Source organism: Vanessa atalanta, chromosome 6 (assembly GCF_905147765.1).
Source record: "Vanessa atalanta chromosome 6, ilVanAtal1.2, whole genome shotgun sequence".
NCBI classification, from domain to species: Eukaryota; Metazoa; Arthropoda; class Insecta; order Lepidoptera; family Nymphalidae; genus Vanessa; species Vanessa atalanta.
The window spans coordinates 12055682-12075706 of record NC_061876.1 but is presented as its reverse complement, the minus strand read 5'-3'; the positions used below and the strand labels follow the sequence as shown (position 1 = coordinate 12075706).

The 20025-nt window shown below is 31.1% G+C and overlaps 2 non-coding genes across 2 annotated transcripts; both read right to left on the bottom strand.

Annotated features, from left to right (window-relative positions):
* Positions 1-15916: 15916 nt before the first annotated feature.
* On the bottom strand, positions 15917-15988 carry Trnae-cuc. The gene has a single exon. It is a non-coding gene; the product is annotated as a tRNA-Glu (tRNA).
* Positions 15989-16756: 768 nt separating this feature from the next.
* Trnag-gcc lies at positions 16757-16827 on the bottom strand. The gene has a single exon. It is a non-coding gene; the product is annotated as a tRNA-Gly (tRNA).
* Positions 16828-20025: the final 3198 nt, after the last annotated feature.

Here is a 20025-nt window from a genome sequence, read left to right as displayed (position 1 = left end):
GGTGCCTTTGTATTACTGGCTCACTTATCTTTCCAATCGCAACCTTAAAATACTGAATAGGTATTGCTTTGGCGGTATAATATATCATGATAGTTACCTACACTGTCCGCCTTGCACGGAGCAATACCACCCAGTGAAATGTGTTTAGAAGCATTACTTCATAAATTGGTATATTTTTTATGTAAAACATAATGTTGTTTTGTAATGATGCTCAGTTAACATGGCGCATAATAATAATTTGAACCGTCAACTAAAACTAATAACGATATCAAATTAACCATTCTATACGATTAGGGTGACCATATTTACGAAAATATCGTGTCTATTCACGTAAAACGGTATAGTGCAATAAGGTAACGGTTGAATATTTTGTTATGCTAAGTAAAAAATAACACATATATGACTGATTTTTTTAAACTGTGTGATTAAAAAAAATATGGAATTATGTCCCTACTGTGGCTGATACTGAAAAATATACAAGCTTAAAAAATATATGGCTCATTATAAATTATATAATGTATATAAAATTTAACTTAGTGATAATTACTATGGAGTCAGGACTATCCGACTGATTCCATATATATATGGTCACCCTAGATATATGATAGCATAATTGATTACACTAGAGACCGGCGTGTAATAATATTGTATAACAAGTGACATCATAGTTAGAAAGTTCACGCCGACATCGTTTTCGATACAGCATTAGATATATTTAAAAAGTTTGGAGCTGTTTAGGTCTCGTTTTTTTTAAGTTTATCGAAAATCGAGTTCTCGGCGGATACCCACGAAGCTCAAGAGACAAACGTATACATATTTTCTAGCGCTTTGAAAGCGCTAATCGCTTGTTTCCAAATAATTTATATTTACAATTACAAGTTTAAAGTTTGTGAAATCATTTAATCGGTTAGACTTTACAATTTAGGTATTTACTATTAATTCTCCATGTTAACGATAAAATACTGTTTTTAATGCGTCTCTTCTTTTTTAATTTACCGTAGGTATGAGTCGTTAGAGATATTATTGTATTATATAAATTTTGTAATTATTTTTAATATTTTTAAAATTTATTTAATTTTATTATTAGAATGTTCTTTGTCCTTATTTTTTTAATATTTAGCTTAAACTTTCAGAACTTGTGTTTATTTGCGTGTTATCGTCAAACTCAAACAGCAATGACCATATTGATACTTTCTTTTATTTTTCTTTGTTCTTTTAAAACGGTTGCGAGCTATGAAGTATTGCGATAAATGATTAACGATTACAGAGTAGTGGCTCTGTTATGAAAGCATTTATTTCATTTTATTACCATATAAAACCTCTTTGTGACGTTGACATTTGTCTGCCATTTATAAAAAACGTTCCATTTTTAAAAATATAATTATAATTCTTATGCACCACAGACATTGTGATTTAGTGTAACAATATGTGTCTCAAGCAGACGTATACCGTTGAGTTTAAAATTATATTTTTATAAACATACAAGTGTGCGTAGTGTAAGTACGTTTGTGTGGCAGTTTCTATTGTTTGAAAGTTTACAATAGGTTAACAGTGAAATGTTATGAGGCTTGAGAAATAGTAAAAAACCTATGTATGTATAATGCAAATTTTATCGTTAGGTAATAATTATTGGTTATAATGTTTTTTTTTTTCATAGATAAAGGAAACCGTTATTATTCCCGATAAAATGATACTTTAATTTTAATGGGGATTTTATTCTTCAATTGAAGTGAAGTTACCTGTTGCGCGCAATCGCTGGCTTAAATGAATGTGTTCTAGCAATGGAGCAATTTCAATTGGAAGCACTTCTTCCTTTCCACTGAAGATTTAGAAATCAAACTTTTATGCAACGGTAAATTCTCCTGTTAAATGAACAATATTTGTTCAAGACGATGTTGTCAAATGATTTTATTACAGATATGGATGTTTTTTTTTTTGTTATAAAGGAACTACTGAGACATTCTGAACTGATGGTATCTTTAAATATCGTTACAATTCTGCATAATGACGATTCAAAAGTTCTTGTAAGAGCCTACTTGAATGATTAAACATAGATAAGGAACATCTATCTTTCTATGTATATTACAGATGCGTCTAGTATTGATAACTGGTCATAGTGTAGTTGATTTAAAATAGTAGAAAACATAATACTAATATTATACATGCGTAAATTTGGATGGATGTTTGTATCTCAAATACGTCAGAACAATAGAATGGATCTGAATGGTTTTTGGCACAGATATAGATGGTTGTTATCCGTTTGGTAAAGCACGGTTATTATTGGTCCCTATTACTTGTATCCCAAATGGAATTACTTTATATTGAAGCATTTCACTTACGTATTGATTGTCAAATTAAATACTCTCACCGTTTTGGTGAAATAACATGACTTGAGAAGAACCGGCGAAACAAACTCAGCGGGTCGATTTTTGTCAATTTTATTATTGACAAATATTCAATATGGAAAGAAATAGCCACAAATAGCGATCGTTTCATTCCCAAGGTGTCCTATCAACCATGAACTAACTAATTGTATAATAACCATTCGCACACAAGCGTTTTTTAATAATTTTGTTTTAAACAAGTAATAAATATTTTTCCTGTCTAGAAATCAACAAATACTGACTTCACGCTATTATTTTATTTATGTCACAATCTTGTACTTAATAACATTTGAGTTAATATCACTATTTTAAATTTTTAGGGTCTCGTACCTAAATGGCAAAACAAGGACCTATTATTAAGACTCCGCTATCCGCCCGTCTGTCGCTAAGCTGTATCCCAAAAACCGTGTAGTTAGACAGTTGAAATTTTCACAGATGATGTTTTTCTGTTGCCGCTATAACAACAAATATTAACGACAGATGCTCGTTTTTGTTCGATACAACAACGCTTGAATTAATCACAGAATATTTAGTTATACATTTACTTTAAAAATAAAGAATGAAATTAAATTTTTTTTGGCGTTATTTATAGATAATGGTACGGAACCCTTCGTGCGCGAGTCCGACTCGCACTTGGTCGGTTTTTTATACATAATTTTATTAAAAGGCCAAGTTAAAAATATAACGATTTTATTTGTTGATGTATCTTTTCAAATACATAAATAAACTTGAAAACTAACCCATTCTCCGCGTACGATCGTGTTATCGATACTCTTATCAGAAGCGTTCACATGTGAAACTGTTACTATCTGTTGTGTCTAGATAAATTTCAATGACCAAGGCTACGTTACTTACCAGATAGTAAATTATTTTAAAAAAAACATTAGAAATTATTACCCTATGTGCCATTTTTTTTTATCTCTGGCATTCAGCCTGTGCATATCCCAATACTGGGCTAAGGTGTCATCCTTTTTGAGGAGATTATTTTTTGCTATTTCTACCATGTTGCTAAAATGCGGGTTAGTGGATTCACATGTGGCAGATTTTCATATTCACATGAAGTTTTCCTTTACTTTAATAATTCCATAAATCCAGTGATTTGATAATTTATATCTTATTTATATCTGTTGTATTATAAAGAGGTAACATTTATTTGTTTGTATGTAGGAGGTAATCTCAGGAACTAATGAATAATTAAAAAAAAAATCACTGTTAGTAAGTTACATTAATCGTGAGTGCTACAGGTATAAATGATAATTATATCATAAAATTTTCATAATTATATTACAGCCGTGCGAAGTCGGGGCGGGTTTCTAGTTACGATTAAACTTTTACCTAGTAATTGAATTGTATGGATCGTATTGTCAGCTACGTACGTATATATTAGGTATTAATAATTAATATTGTACTTGTCCTCTTCCAAATATGGCCAACGACGACAATAGACGTCTATAAGTCGCTATATTTCTTATACAATGTTCTCGTTTGTTCTTTATTTGTATGGCGGAATTAATTAATATAAATAGAACGTAGACGTATAATAAATAGAACGTCAAGAGTTTCACATTTATGTGTATTTGTGAGATTACTTTATTGTATGTAAAGTCAAAGGTTTTTCTTCTCAGTAATAGTGATTGTCTCTTGGAGGTAGGATTTTAATCGCATTAATTACTGGTTGGAATAAGAAAGATATGGTCTCTCTTGGAATTCAAGCTTGCTTCGAATACGAAGTTTCATCAAATTCGTTTTAGCTGTTTGTTAGTGAAAGAGCAACAGGCAGACAGAGTTACTTTCGCATTTATAATATTATCAATTAAATCGAAAATGTGATTAGATGATGTATAATATATATTCGTGTTTTTTTTACTTATAAAAGGAAGGGATTCGTGCAAGTGGGCTTCTTAATAGTATGTACCAAGTGGTCACCCATATCACACGTGAATATAGTCATTGTAAGAAACATACCAAACCTGTGGTACCTTTAATTAAACTTGTATCATGACGATTCACAAGTTCCTATAAAAACCTTTTTGAATATTTTGATTATGGAATATTTTTGTTCGATACCGTTAATCCGCCGTAACCATGGAAACCAATATGTTACGTCCCTTGGTTTATAATTACACTGGCTTTCAGAAAAACGTATGAGGAATGTCGGTACTGGTTGGTCAGCCATTCCGATACGCCTATTGTACTGCATTTAAAAAAAAATCATATCGACAACTCGTTCATATTCTGTAAATGGAAGGATTATATTCGTGCTTATCAGTGAATCATATTAAAATAAAAAAGCACAAAGCTAAAGCGCTGAGTAGACGATTTCCATTAATCAATCTAATTGAGGCCCTTAACCCTTCAATAATCTGATTAATCATGATTCATCTTGGCTTTTTAAAAGCGTCTCTTATCTTCACCGCCAGTTATTATGTAATACTCCGCGCTCGAGGGACAATGCGAGTTTAAAATTATAAAACAATTATGATTCAATTTATAATCGACTTTAATAGTATACACTTAGTCCTAGTTGGACCCCACGTGTGGGTCCAACACGAACTAATCCATTAGCTAGTGCTGCCCTCTGGCCGGCCACCTGCTGTGATTTTAATTGGCAATTGGCCCTCTCTATTTGTAAAGCTCACAGCCTTGGAGGGCTTCACGCTGGGTGGCCACCCCACGAATAATTTTTTATTTTATTTCTTATCGAATAATTATCCACGGACGAGATACGCTCCCCTGTTTCGGTCATCTAAAGATACGGTTATTATTACTAAACGTTTATTATCTGTGATGTTGATGATAGGTTTGTTTTCTTTCTTTAGTAGATATTATGTGAATACGGCTGACTTACGTAAGGTTTAATTACGTTACATATAGATTATTCCAATCGAAGGGATATTGATAGACAAACCTTAGATTTACGGAGTCCATGCCATTTGTTAACAGCTCAACTAACAGTTTTTGATCAATACATGTTTATTTATAATACAATATTATTTTATACTAGTAGTATTTTAGTAGTAGTAATTTTACTTCCAAAGTTCGGATAATACCTTCGTTGACGTTCAAAACGCCATTATTTTGCAGATCAATAATGTAAATCACAGATCATTCAAGATCTCCACCAAACATATCTCGTCAATTCGACGTCAAATTCTTTACTTGTCTTTTGTCGTCTTGTGGTTGGAATTGAATATAATATACTAGTGCTACCTGATGGTAAGTGGTCACCATCGCCCATAAAAATTGATATTGTAAGAAATATATACCAACGTTGGGAACTGAGATGGTATGTCCCTTCAAACCGGAACACAACAATAATAAGTCTTGATGCTTAGCGGTAGCACATGTAATGAATGAGTGGTACCCACTTAGAGGACTTGCACAAACCACCACCAAGTACCAAGCCCTAAAACTCCCCACACACACGGTATTAGAGAAGTTGGTTTGAGTTTATGAATCTGTTTTCCAAAGTTAGTTAAAACTTTGCAATTTCATTTCAATTGGAATTAGTCGTGTGTGAAGATAGCTTCGGAAACTCAGTTAAACTTTGTTCACGTATGCTCTGTAATGATCCAGAAGGGAAACATAGGATTGTATTGTTTTCACAATATTCCTCTGAGGAGCTAGTGACTTCCCAATCAAAGCTAGCATTTGTTCGACTTATCATGTTAAAAAAATATTATTATGTAATCAACATGCATTTCAAAAATGCACGAATAATATATTTTTAAGGCATTTTCAATATTGAAATCTCCTACCGAGGCGATTTATCTTACACAAATAAAATCTAGGCAATTTAAGATGGTGGTTATAAAAGCGTGCTTTAATTTCGCAACGCAGAATTGCCGGTGTCCTGAGGCTAAACACGTTTATTCTTTACATAAATCGCAATCTACTCGTGTACAATTTAATAAACAAACGATTTACAACTCGCTTTGCTAACTGAAATGTGATTATTGGGTGCATTGGGATGATAGCTGGAAGTCTTTCCACGAACTTGTTATGTATTAAACTCTTGTTTCTTAAACGTTGGTTAACATCAGATTAAAAAGATGAATTGTAATTTATCAATTTGGTATATTAGTTAACTGGACTTTGATCTTACTTATTATTTATAATATTACTTGCATTTTTTTTAATTTATAAGCGGATATTGTGATTATTAATAAGTGTATTTGTCTATTAATTTAACTCATAAAGTGTTCAATTAAGAATTAAGTTGTTCGTAAAAATATGGGCAGCATACCAAGGGCTGCGTGATCACTTACTAGCGATTCCAGCAGTCCTTTGGTATCCTTTCCTATTTTATTATGAAGCGATTGGATAACAGCTAGTAATATAAAAGATTCTATATCTTTAAGAATGTTTCATAAAATTATAGTCTGAAGTAATCCCTAAATAAAATCTAATTTACGATTATCATAATAAACGTTCAAATAAATTGCCGATGCATAACCTTTTATATCAGTCGAGCTTCTTAAAAGTTAAGCGTTTCTCTGTCAAGAATTGCTTAGTAACAACACTTATTTAGATAAATGGCAGTAATACAAATTCGTATGTCGTATAACACGTACATACATCCATGCATACATAAATAGTATTCTGAGAAAATAATATTTAAATAAAATTCGAGTCCTTAAAAGTTCGCCCCGATTTTTTTATCCTTAGGCTATACTTTCATCAAATTTAAATAGGATCGAAGGTGAAGTACATATACCTAACGAAAAAATATTGTTTCAACTCGATTCATAAACGTCGGAGGTCTTAGGTAACAAACATACAACCGAATTGAGATTTTCATAATCATTTTTGACTCATTTCAAGTCCGTTCAAATGTTTTTATTCGGTGAACATTTAAACAAATGACAATAGTAAATTTCGGTTGAATCAGTTGTGTAGAACTGGCCCTAAATTCCGTTGTAAGATTGGACCACATAATAACAATTGAAATTAAATAAAAGTATAAATATTTCAGTGATAATAACTCAAGAGGAAACAAACACATACATTACAAATATCTATTGATGTTTAATATGTATATTTAAAAGAATAGCTCAAGGTCGTATTTGTGGGCATTTTTCACAGCGCTGAGCAACTCGGACGCCGCAACGCTATTAAAATTTCATAAGTAGTACTTGACAACCTACTTACATTTATTTAACTAAATAATACGATGTTTTTTAAGACCACCCTAGGCTGCTAACTGACTGTCGAGCAAAGCAGTGTATTTTTCATATTTGACAAGCAATTTTGACCGTTTATAACGAGGCTTGAATGATTTTTATAATGATTCATAATGACGGTTTCTAGGAATTACTAATATGAGGGACTCTTGAAGAGGGCACACATGGCAAGAACTTAGGGGATTCTGGATTACAATCTCAAAATGACGAACTATATTAGAAATGAAGAGTTTTTGGACTAATTGGCCAAATACCATCCACCCGGCTGAAAAATCCAGAATCAATACTCAAACCCGAAATCAAAATAGGAGTCGTCGTCGTACAATAGTTAAGTAGTTTAGATAGATTGCATTTCAATAAAATTCAGGCACATTTAAATAATATAACTATGTTAAATAATGCGATATAACAACGGCACGGACAGCATATCTGTGCAGAAAGAATAATATATCCACACCAAGAAATTGACATTTTGACAAACAAACTACCTACGCGGCCCTTGTTATATTTTTATATGCAAGATTGTGGCGTCTGGCAATGTAAGATATGAAACAAATTTATAAATAAAATAATGAGACCTTTTTTGAACTACTAAACTAATATATATATAAAATTTATAACAAAAGGTGCAATAGAATGTTTTTTTTTTATATTTGTTATAATTATATAAGAAGAAACTCTTCGAATTTTTACTCATTTTACACACTAAATGACAAGCGTAAATTTCGTATTATTCTAAGTAAATGAATGCTTGACCCGTTATGCCACGCAATGCCAGTCAAGGGAAATCTTTAGAAATGGTCAATAATGGTGAAAACGCTTGAAAAGTATCCTGTTATGTTGTCAAATTACTGAGAGACGAGTTTCAGTGACCGATCACGCTGTCAGTTTTGAAAGAAGTTATTTTTGCCGGAAGTGGTCTAGTTGACATGTGTGCACAAAAAAACAGGGTACTTTCTATCGAAAAGAGTTCAACTGTAGGATGTAGGCAGTTATACGTATTTTCTCTATCTTTATGATTAAAAGAAATAAAAAAGAATCGTATCTATTGACTATTAAAGCTTTAGATACTTCCGAAGCTAGAGAGTGTGTCAATTCGATTTTTTAACTGAAAAACTTAATGTATATTTTACGCGGTCATAGAATTCCAAGCCAAGACCTCCAGATTCGTTATGCTAGTTAACCACTGTGCCAAGATAGCTGTTACGTACTGAACAAGAGGATTGGCAGAATAATAAACAAACAAACTTGAAAACAAGTTGAGTCATTCCATTAAATGTCATAACTCATGATAACTATTATTTATTTATGCTGTAATGTATAGGCAATAAGTGTTGTGTAAACACAATTATATTTCAACCAAGTAGCGTATGTCACGGCATAACATTAGAGGCCTTCAGATTTATTGATAGATTTAGTAAACAAGCTAAAAAGCAAAGTTCAAGGCGGGACACGGTTCGTTATCAAGTTTGTCTCTCACCTAGTATTACGTCAGAAAACAGAATTCACTTCGGTTAGTGTAGGCGGAGGATTGACTTTAGATTAAGAGAATGTCTTAAACGAGCAACGATATTCTGTTAGAAACGGATACTAAACGCTCGACTCAATTATAGAGTGTAGTAAAAACTATTTTAAATGTTATAGGTATCGATGTCTCACCATGAATTTTAAGTCGAGTTTAAAGTTTGTTCTCACGTAATATTAATCGATCGAATTACTATGAAAGGTTACAAATTTGAAGGCGTGACAAAAATATTGCAAAACAATTTTCAATAAATATAGGTACACATAAATATAACTTTATATATTTAAAAAAGTCTAGTGAAAAGAACTCGTTGTTATCATAAATAAAATGTTATAATTTCTACTTTTGTAGGAGTTTCATTGAATGGAATTAAAAAAAAATCAAATAGCGAATTTGAAAATCTATAACCCACAGACTACTCTGTAACAAAAAAAATATATAAAAAAGGCGCCAGCTTTAGGTACACGTTGTTGCTACCTCAGATTAACAACTGTAACAGATCGTGGGCACGGAATGACGTGATAAATTTAGATTTTCCTCTAATCCGTAACTAAACGTTGGTTAAACTGAATATTTAAATAAAGGAAGTTCTGTTTACAATTCCCACACTTTGGATTTTTGGGAGTTCAATTTAATTCGTTATAATGATATAATGGTGGTAGGGCTTTGTGTAATCCCTTTTGGGTAGGTAGCACCCACTCATCAGATATTCTACCGCCAAACAGCAGTACTCAGTATTGTTGTGTTCCGGTTTGAAGGGTGAGTGAGCCAGTGTAACTACAGGCACAAGGGACATTACATCTTAGGTCCCAAGGTTGGTGGCGCATAGGTGATGTAAGGAATGGTTAATATTTACGTTACTTTTACTTACGGCGCCTTTGTCTATGGGCGGTGGTGACCACTTACCATCAGGTGGCCCATATGCTCGTCCGCCAACCAATGCCATAAAAAAAAACAAGGGACTTATAATCTTAGTTCCCAAGGTTGATGATGAAGGTGGTGTAAGGAATGGTTAATATTTCTTACAACACCATTGTCTATGGGCGGTGGTGTCCGCTTACCATCAGGTGTCCCATTTGCTCGTACGCCTACCGATATCATAAAAAAAAAAGATATAATATTTAAAAAACAAACAGTTAAACTTATCGCCATGTGTATCTAACTGTCATTGGAGCAGCCTGGTGAAATAATCTTCAATTCGTTAGAAAAGAAGAGAAGGCAGCAGTTGCACATATATCGGGCTCCAATTCCAGTATCGAATCGAATCGAAATGACATGGTTGCCGTTCAGATGTTTTTGTATTCTAACACAACGACCCAGTTTCATATTTGACAGCCAATTGACGCAATATCATTGGTCGAGAGCTTGATTCATTGATAACTTACTTTATTGTACACCCCAAATATATCAAATACAGAAATCTTAGAACTAAACACAAAAAAAGTACTAAAAATAAAAACAATAATATGAGAGATTCGTCTATGATATTCACTATCGCGAAAAAATGGCGTTTCGAACGTCGAAGAAACTGTTATCGGAACTTTGGAAGTAAAATTATAGTGGAAAATAAGCAGTGTAATTTCAGTAGTTCGGCATGGCAAAATAAAATTATGTTGTACCATGATGTTTCAATCTCTCTCTATATTTTTACAACCATCCCCACAATCATCCAATTGTTTTCCTTATGACAGCTCAATCACTTTTAAAATAAGAAATAGTGTTACATGCCAGTATTAAATGTTATAAAATAATATCAACTAAAGTTGTACAAATTATTATTGATGTAATAATAATAATAATGTGACATTATTAATGATATTATTAATTATGATATCCTATGACGTAGCACCGTATTGGAGGCTAGGGCTAGTCTCGTAACAGTAGTTAAGTGTAATAGTGTTATATTATAAGTAAATATATATTAATCATAAACTCTTAGTAGTGCACAATATAGGAGTTATTAGCAAATCGCATGAAATCTAAGGTTTGTTTATCTTTATTCCTATTTCCATTGGTATATAAATAGGCAGAATTTGTCCTCACTTACGATTAAACTGAGATTTGTTTTTGTAAGGAAAAGTTCTAATTTTTTATCTGTAGCGTGCATCGTTGTCTATATCTATGAATTATTTTAGACAATTATGATTTTTACATCGATTTAATAAAACGGCCACTAATCATTATCATAGCTTGAGTGAATGCAGACTCGAGGCCTATTTCACACGGACGCGCTTCAAGGACAAACTAGTTTTAATAATAAGCGCTAATCCATAGACAATTTAACTTATATTTTATGTTAATTTGACAACTTAAAGATTATATTATATACTAGCGACCCGCCCCGGCTTCGCTTTGTTGCAATTTTATATAATTTTTAATTTTAATGAATGATTGAAATCGGTTATGACGTGAATATGACCAAAGGAAATAGGGATTCATTTATATAGAAGTGTTCTGTAACTGTTATTTCAAGAATAAAATTATAATTTAAATCTTATAATTATGTTTTGTTTTTTTTTTTTTTTTATAAGACGAAGACTAATAATGGTATAGATCGATTCACTTAAAAAAGCACACCCCTCCATTTTAAATAATTACTGGCGTGCATTAGTATGAGTGATACACGTGCTTACAAGATGTATTAGTGTGAGTGCAACGACTAAAAGTAATGACAACAAAAAAAAATACAAATTAGAATATATTCGTTAAGTTTATTTTAATATAAATAATAATTTCATTATAAATCACGAAGTCTATAGAGACATTTTTTATGCATTTCACAGCTACACCTTACATTTACATTACTCATTCAACGTATTTTTTATTTATAAAAGGCAAGCCGATCGGTAAATTGGTCACCTGATGATAAGTGGTCACCACCATCCATAGACACTGGCGCCGTAAGTTTAATCATTCCTTAATCTCCAATGCGCCACAAATATTGGAAACTAGGTTATTGTGTCCCTTGTGCCTGTAGTTACACTGGCTTACTTACCTTTCAAACCGGAACACAAAAGTACAAAGTATTGCTGTTTGGCGGTAGAATTTATGTTGAGTGGATAGTGCCTACCCAGACGAAGCCTTACCATAAAATAAACGTACATAGGTCCGAGGTTCCTTTAAATTTACTCTGTCACCTCCACGAGCCTCAGTCTCACATGTTATTAGGTGCCAATAAATACAATAAATTGGTTGTATCATGTACGCGAACGAGCAAAAGTAAAACAAAGAATCATAAAACGAGGTGTGGTGAAATCGTTCCATTTGTATGCAAATGTGTTGAGGTAACCACTATAATTGCAACTCTTCATGCCATTCTTAACGGAGTAATAACTATAATAAGAAATAATGAGCGAAAGAGATAAAAAAAATTAATTAAGACACCTTTACTTACGTTTGTCGCTTTAATTAGAATTATGAAAGCAAAATAATTCTGTGAACTTTCTCGATGATCATTTTTAATAAAAAAGGATTTATCGTATCACTTATATATTAAATTAACTGTCTCAATTCTGAATTAACTGTCCTGTAATATCAAAATAACCGCTTTTTACTAAATGCATATGTATGTATAGATGGTACACATACCAAAATAACATTTTTTACAATTTTTGTCTCTCTGTTTGTTCGGGCTAATCTCTGGAACGGCTAGACTGATTTTGACGGAACTTTCACTGGCTGATAGCTAATGTGATAAGGAGTAACTTAGTTTTATTTTAGAATTATATATAAAATAAAAATGATGTCACGCTGCAATGTTCAAATAACCTAAATTCAAACGCGCACGAAATCGCAGGCACAGCTGGTCATCTATATAATCATGTTTTGAATAATATGCTTTTTCTAATAATGCATATTTAATAAATGATTTGAATTGATGTATCGGCCAAATGAAAAATATCTGCGGAATTTTCTCATAGAAACGGATGTCTTCCCATAAGAACGACAACAAGATACACATGAATTGTATTGGTTTTGCTACATATACCTTTACTTACCACAAATGAGTAAGATAATTAAAACAGAACACCATGTATACAATATGTAACATAATTTCTAAGCAGTAAGTTTAATAGGTCACCATATTAAAGACTCCTTATTGATTCATTAAACGAACCACTTACTAAAACTCTTATTAAATTAGTTCTACCAGTACTGAGCTTGATTCCTGTAGTCGTAGATGGTCTAGGGAATACAAGGTAACATTGACTGAACTGACGTGCCTAGTATCGACTGATAAGGAACCTAGTGATTTTGAGGTCAATCACTTAGAGGTTTTCTCGGTTTTACTGAAATAAATTCAATTGTAGATATGTCATGACATTAGACTTATGCACATTATTGCATTGCTCATAAATATGACTGTTGTTTGTTAACAAGACTAAAGACGGACAAATTGGTCTTGTAAAAATATATATTCAGAATTTACCTGAAATCTTGATTTGAAACTTACCAGATGTTTTTTTCTCATTTTGATTTTTGACGTACTAACAGATTTTTAAATATGTTTTTGATTAAATAAAATTATATATTTAGTTTGTAAAATATAGAATTACTTATATGTAAAAGTGTATTTAATATGTAAACTTTGAAGATTTAATGATAAAAAATAAGTTTATTTACAGTTTTTTTAGTTTTTACACAAGCCCTTTAATTAACAGCAATTAGTCTTACTACTATTTAAGTAAATTATCTCTATAAAGAAAAAATGTTGAGTTCTACGCACGGAAATGGTTTAGAATAAACTAAAGTCCAAGGTTCACTTTATTTTATGTTTTTCGCGAACAAATTGTAAATTTGTATTCAAACATTGTCGCATATTTGCAAATGTAACATAAATTAGTGCTAATTTCATTGTGTTAAGTAGTGGTTTCTTTTGTAAAATCTCTAAAGTTATTTTAAATATAAGTCTCTTATTTTGAAACAATACTATAACCAAAAAAAATTATATATTCTTTGCAAACTTATCATAATTCACCGTAGAGAATTACGCTTATATTATTCTTTATTTCTGAAATGAAAACGGATGGATTGAACCGAACATAGATTAAACCATTTGAAAAAAAAAATGTAGGTATTGTTCAGCTAGCTTGTGAAGTAATTCTTTAAAAACACACTAGTCGAAAATCTTCACAGTGTCTTCGTCATAAAATGTCGAAAATTTATGTGTGTTATTGACCGCAATCTTTATGTCGGAAATTTAAAACAGTTCGGTCTAACGAGATGAAATTTTACACAGGCATTCCTTATGGAACGTAGTCGAGCACCAAGAGAGGACTTTTCAAAATGTATTCCCTGAGGGGGTTAAATAGTGCATACAAATTGTATGAAAGTACTTTGATAATACCATTTTGAACTTCCAAGGGAAACTACCAAATTATGGAACGCAAAGATTTTATAACTGATGATTTTTTTACCTTTTCCAGACTATAATAAATAATTAATCCTATACTCTTTGTTAGTAATTATTATTTATACATTCAATATTTTATATTGAACAAATATGTACTTGTTAGCTATACTAATTGTAAAGTTTTTCGTATTGGACTTGGAGTCGAAATATTTGTATGCGTGTTGAAATTATGATAATTTATAAACACAGAACTGGTCACGCGAATATAAATCTTAAACCAACTTATTTATTGCCCTTGACAAGAAATTAGTGGATTACACGAACACTTACATCGACGACACAAGTAATAAAGTATTTAAATGATAAAATAACATCTTCAAACCGCACTTACGGAAGGAATTCTGCCATTCGATACATCGTAACAGTCGTATGAGTAATTCATTGCGATATCTAAGGTTTAAACATTCTTCGTAATGAGATATCCGTGTCTTATTATTAAGCTCAATAGACGTTATAAAAAAAAATCTAGATCGTTTGATGTAGGTTATGTCTGAGAATTAATATAGATGTGTAAGAAAAAATCTACCAATATGTGACAGTTTTTTTTTTGGTTCGTTTCGTTGACGAAGGCTTTCCGTCTCTTCTTAAAAGAAACGTTGGATCGTGAAATTATATTATAATCATAAGGATTAAATATTCTTATAAATACATTATAAAATTGTGATACAAATTTTGATTATTCTAAAATATATCAGTATTGATATTTTTAAAACGTAAGATTCGTTACGGTAGCTAAAAAAACTGACAAGCTTTAACAGGATTTTCTCGCTGATATATTAAGAAATTTACATTTAATGCAAAAAAAAATTGCCTTTATCTACTTTGTAACTGTAGTCTACCGTAGTGTAAAATTTCGAGGCCAATCGGATCGGTAATTTTTGCTTGAATTTGAAGAAATCAATTAGCTATAATTCCAGTATATATTTAATAATTTAATAAGATTGTTTAGACACGATTAAGATAATCCGTAAAAACTTATAATTAATTTGTAACCTGTGTAGTTGTTGGTTGCCGGTTGCGGTTGAGTTGCTAACACGGTTCGCTTCCCATCGCTACCCACCAGGAAGTGTACGGTAGTGGGGTAGGTTGTAACGGTATGATGCTAATTATGTTACGCAACTTAGTCAGGATGTTATAAACAGATAGCTGGCGTCAGAGAAATTTACGATTTATTATTGTTTAAAGAATGAGAATAATTTCAAAAGGTAAAAAAATATATTATATTATAAAAATATAATTTTTTTCTAAAACTGCTTACCGTTATAAATATACGTTGTAAAAATGAGCTCAACCATCATTTTCGCAAAATACATATTTTTAAAAAATGATATTACTTGAAAAATAAAAATATATTATTGTTTATTTTACAAATTAAAAAAATATTTTAGAAAAAAATAATCAATCAAAAATCTTCCGATACCGGGAATCGAACCCGAGCCTCCTGGGTGAGAGCCAGGTATCCTAGCCACTAGACCATATCGGATGTTGAGATAGAGTGTGAAAATATGGCATATATAATTTTAATTTTTGCATGTCAATACGTGTTATAAAAATATATTTGTGAAATGTAAACTTTTGTAAAGAATCGACAAGGAACTCAACTATATCTAAACAGTTTGAACATAATTGTCATACGACTTAACTATTTTGATAGTTTATTATACGTCTGGTAATCAATTAAACGTTAGATCACAAACGTTAGAGAACACACATATACCTAAAGTAAAAATAAATATATTAAACACTAAAATAACATTGCTCAGATTTGAACTCACATCCTTCGCGTAATTTCAATGTCTTAACCACTCGTTCATTTCGGTTTGAGGCATATTTATATGAATATGTTATAATTATAATGATCTGGTTTTACCGATGATCTAAGAGTAGGAACTAAGTAGGTTGGTTAAATTTAACTGCAATCGTTAACTGACCTGGATGATGTGTCTCCGAAATTAACTGACCGTGTGCAGAATATTTAAATATTTTATGAGTATGTTGATGAGTGAGTGATGTATATTAAGTCTTAAGGGTTTTATTTAAAATATAATCGTTGTTATAATTTTTATTAATTCGTAACTAGAGTAGTTTTCATATTATAATTAATTAAAATAAAATATTTTAGTATTGTGTAGTTTCGTATGTGTCTTCGCAATAAACAAACTATTAAGTTTTAAAAAAAATATCTAAGTAATATACTTATCTTAAATTAATAATAATAGGAAGAAAAAATAGAATACAAAAAAAGTTATACTGCATCGACCGGGAATCGAACCCGGGCCGCCCGCGTGGCAGGCGAGCATTCTACCACTGAACCATCGATGCTTATACTGTCGTGGTAAAATTTTCATACTTAGTTTTAATATTCAGACTTTTGTGTTATCTTAAGATTAATATTATAAATTGTAATACAATTTTTAATTTTATAATTTTTAAATGTTTTAATTTGTACGAATTAATGATTTGAAACGTATAGAGTGGGATAGCAATATATTATATATAAATATTTTGTTTTTTAAAATATTTATGGTTTAATATACACCATAATACAAACCATTCTTTATTTATATATAACAAATGGTTTATAATACATTGGCAATATTTATAAAACAGAATACGTTTTATAAATCTTGTAAAGTGTGTAATTACTAATTTGATTATTAGAATGTCTGTCTCTGTTACATAATTGTAATAAAATACTCTTGTGCAAGGATCTTGTCAAATACTAGATTTTATAAAATCTAGCTCCAGGCCGTAAACGAATAACCTAGGATTACCGCAATTCCAGAACCATTCATGGAGCATGGCGTGACGGTCCCAGGTTCGATGCTCTGATGGTCACGAGACCTCGTTTACAGCAATTGCGAATAATCACGTGTAAAGGTGATTTTATATAGGACGAGAAAGTCGAGTTAGTTATTAATTTTAATTAAAATTTTAAAAACAAACTTTTACATAGGAGACGGCTGGGTATTGTGTTAACGATATAGTATTTAACAAAATGTATCATTGTAATTTCTTTAAATTAATATTGTATCGAATTGATGATTCAAGTCTACTTGAATAAAGTATATTTTGAATACTTTTTTTAGAGTAGTTATTTACTTATTCGTTCGTATCTATTTATATAATACTCACTGTTTTTCTATTAAAGTGCTATAAATTTTGAGTGGCAATTAAAGCACTTCCATAAAGCAGGCAGGTTTAGCGACTTTTATCGACTCGACCTAGCCTTTGAACTTGAGCCCAGCGGCTATTCTTACCTTATTTCGGGCAATGTATGACCGTTTAACAAATGTTAAATCTTAACTATCGTAAATTCGAAAGTAACTCCGTCCGTCTGTTACTCTTTCACGGCCAAACCAAAGAACGGAATTTGATGACATTTGTACAGAGCAAACTCCAGGCGACCAACACCTACAACGCAAGCGAACAAGTAGTCTTTTATTTATATATATCTATGTATATAGTTAGATCTTCTATTCTTTTGAATAATGCATGAATAATGATAGTTTAATTTCTCTGTAATTAAATTATTTTAATGGATTACGTCCCTTGGGTATATACTGAAATAGCACGTTTTTACAAGCTGATAGTTGGATGGAATATTAAATTTATTAACAGTATGTATAAGGCCTACACGACCTCGCATGTTTCCACTGCATATTTTATTTAGTGGACAAAACGGCACGCCGTGCTACCTGCTGGAGTTAGGACCATTTTGTATAACGTACTCGTGACGGGTTAAAAGTTTTTTTTATTGAGTTAAATATTTATAACAAGAAATGTCCCATCGATCACTTTATTCCGTGTTACAGATGCAGGCGTTTTACCAGTTAAAGTATTACATTTCATAAATATGTCAGTATATTTTATGTAACTTTTAACAGGCTTATCCGATTTATATATAATAGAAACAATATTATAGGTATCTTGGAACAATTCCTCTAATTAACCAGTTAACATTTTTTTTTTTAATATATTTGTCCAACAAACAGACAGGCAAAAGTAAAAATAATAGGTATTTTTGTTTTAATAATAACTATAGCCAGATTTACTTAACATGCAATTGGTTTGAAATCACGTAAGTGTCGTATACGGGTAAGTTTAATAATAGACTAGGAACCCGGCCTGGCTTCGCACGGGTGCGTTAATAATAAATACGATATAAATATCATTTATACTATACTAAAACTTACCAATAATTTAGCTTTCTACCAGTGTTTTTTTTTTTTGGAATTGGATAATTAAATCCAGAAACCAACATAAAAATAAAAATAATATTAACTCTTTGAATTATTTGTATAGATGATCAAAAAAATGTTAAGATTAACAATGTATTATATTAAATTATTACGAAATCGGTAACCCTAGAATTACACAATAATAGCGAATACTTAAATTAATTTAAAATTATAATGATTTTATTAAGCTCATATAGAAAGCGCAGCAATGTCTTAGTTTTCTTTAAAGTAGTTTCATTATAATAATAGCTTGGCGAAGCCACTCGAAATTTCAATGCTTAGGGTTGCCACACACAAATATAAACATAAATAATAAAATCTAAATGTAAACTTTTGAATCGTAATTTTAAAGAATTTGTTTAAATATAAAGCTACCACAGGTTTGGATTGTAGGCTCCAGTGAGAAGAACCAGTAAGAAACTCAGTAGTTACTCATTTCCAATATTTTTTTACTGTTACTTATACGGCTATTCGTTCTGACATCTTAGGTATTGGTAGGTTAGGTATTCAAGTCATACATTCTTGACACTCACTACCCGACAATGTTGATAATAGGACATAGACAAAATATGAACATACTTTATAGCTTAACAGTCCGTACTGACGTTATAAAACTTACCAGTAGCTTACTATTTGTTATATATATCGAATTCGATTTTGAAAACTTAAGTCAATAAAGTACATCTATACTGAGATTATACATTCGAAAGTAACTCTGTCTTTTTGTCTATCTGTTGCGTATTTACAATTGAACCATTGAACAAACTTACTACTAAAAGACTTAGGCTACTTTTGATACCTAAAACTTACGACTGATCCCCCCCCCAACACGGGATGAAAACTAGTTGTATATATATAAGTATTTCTCCCACAAGTATATATGTATGCTTATATTGTCAATATATTTTACGGTACAGTAATTGTTTTCGTATTCATTCTTCCATATTTCTTTTAATGATTCCAATATTGCTGTACAATAAACAAATTTATTTCATAAGGTAACATTTACTATATTATATATTTATATGAATAAATGTCATGAAAATAAATTGAGATAAACGTAGAGCGTCTATTTTATTGATTTTGCTATAATATGGGGATCTTGTTGTGAATACTGTTGAGATCAAGAAACTCATTCGTTAAAAGTGCACGGAGCCACAATTTTTAGCTTATATATATATTATATAAAGTATATTTTTATATTCATGAACTTACTAATCGCAAGTCTAGGTATATATATATGTTGTGTCTATTAGACTAAATACATTACATTTTTACA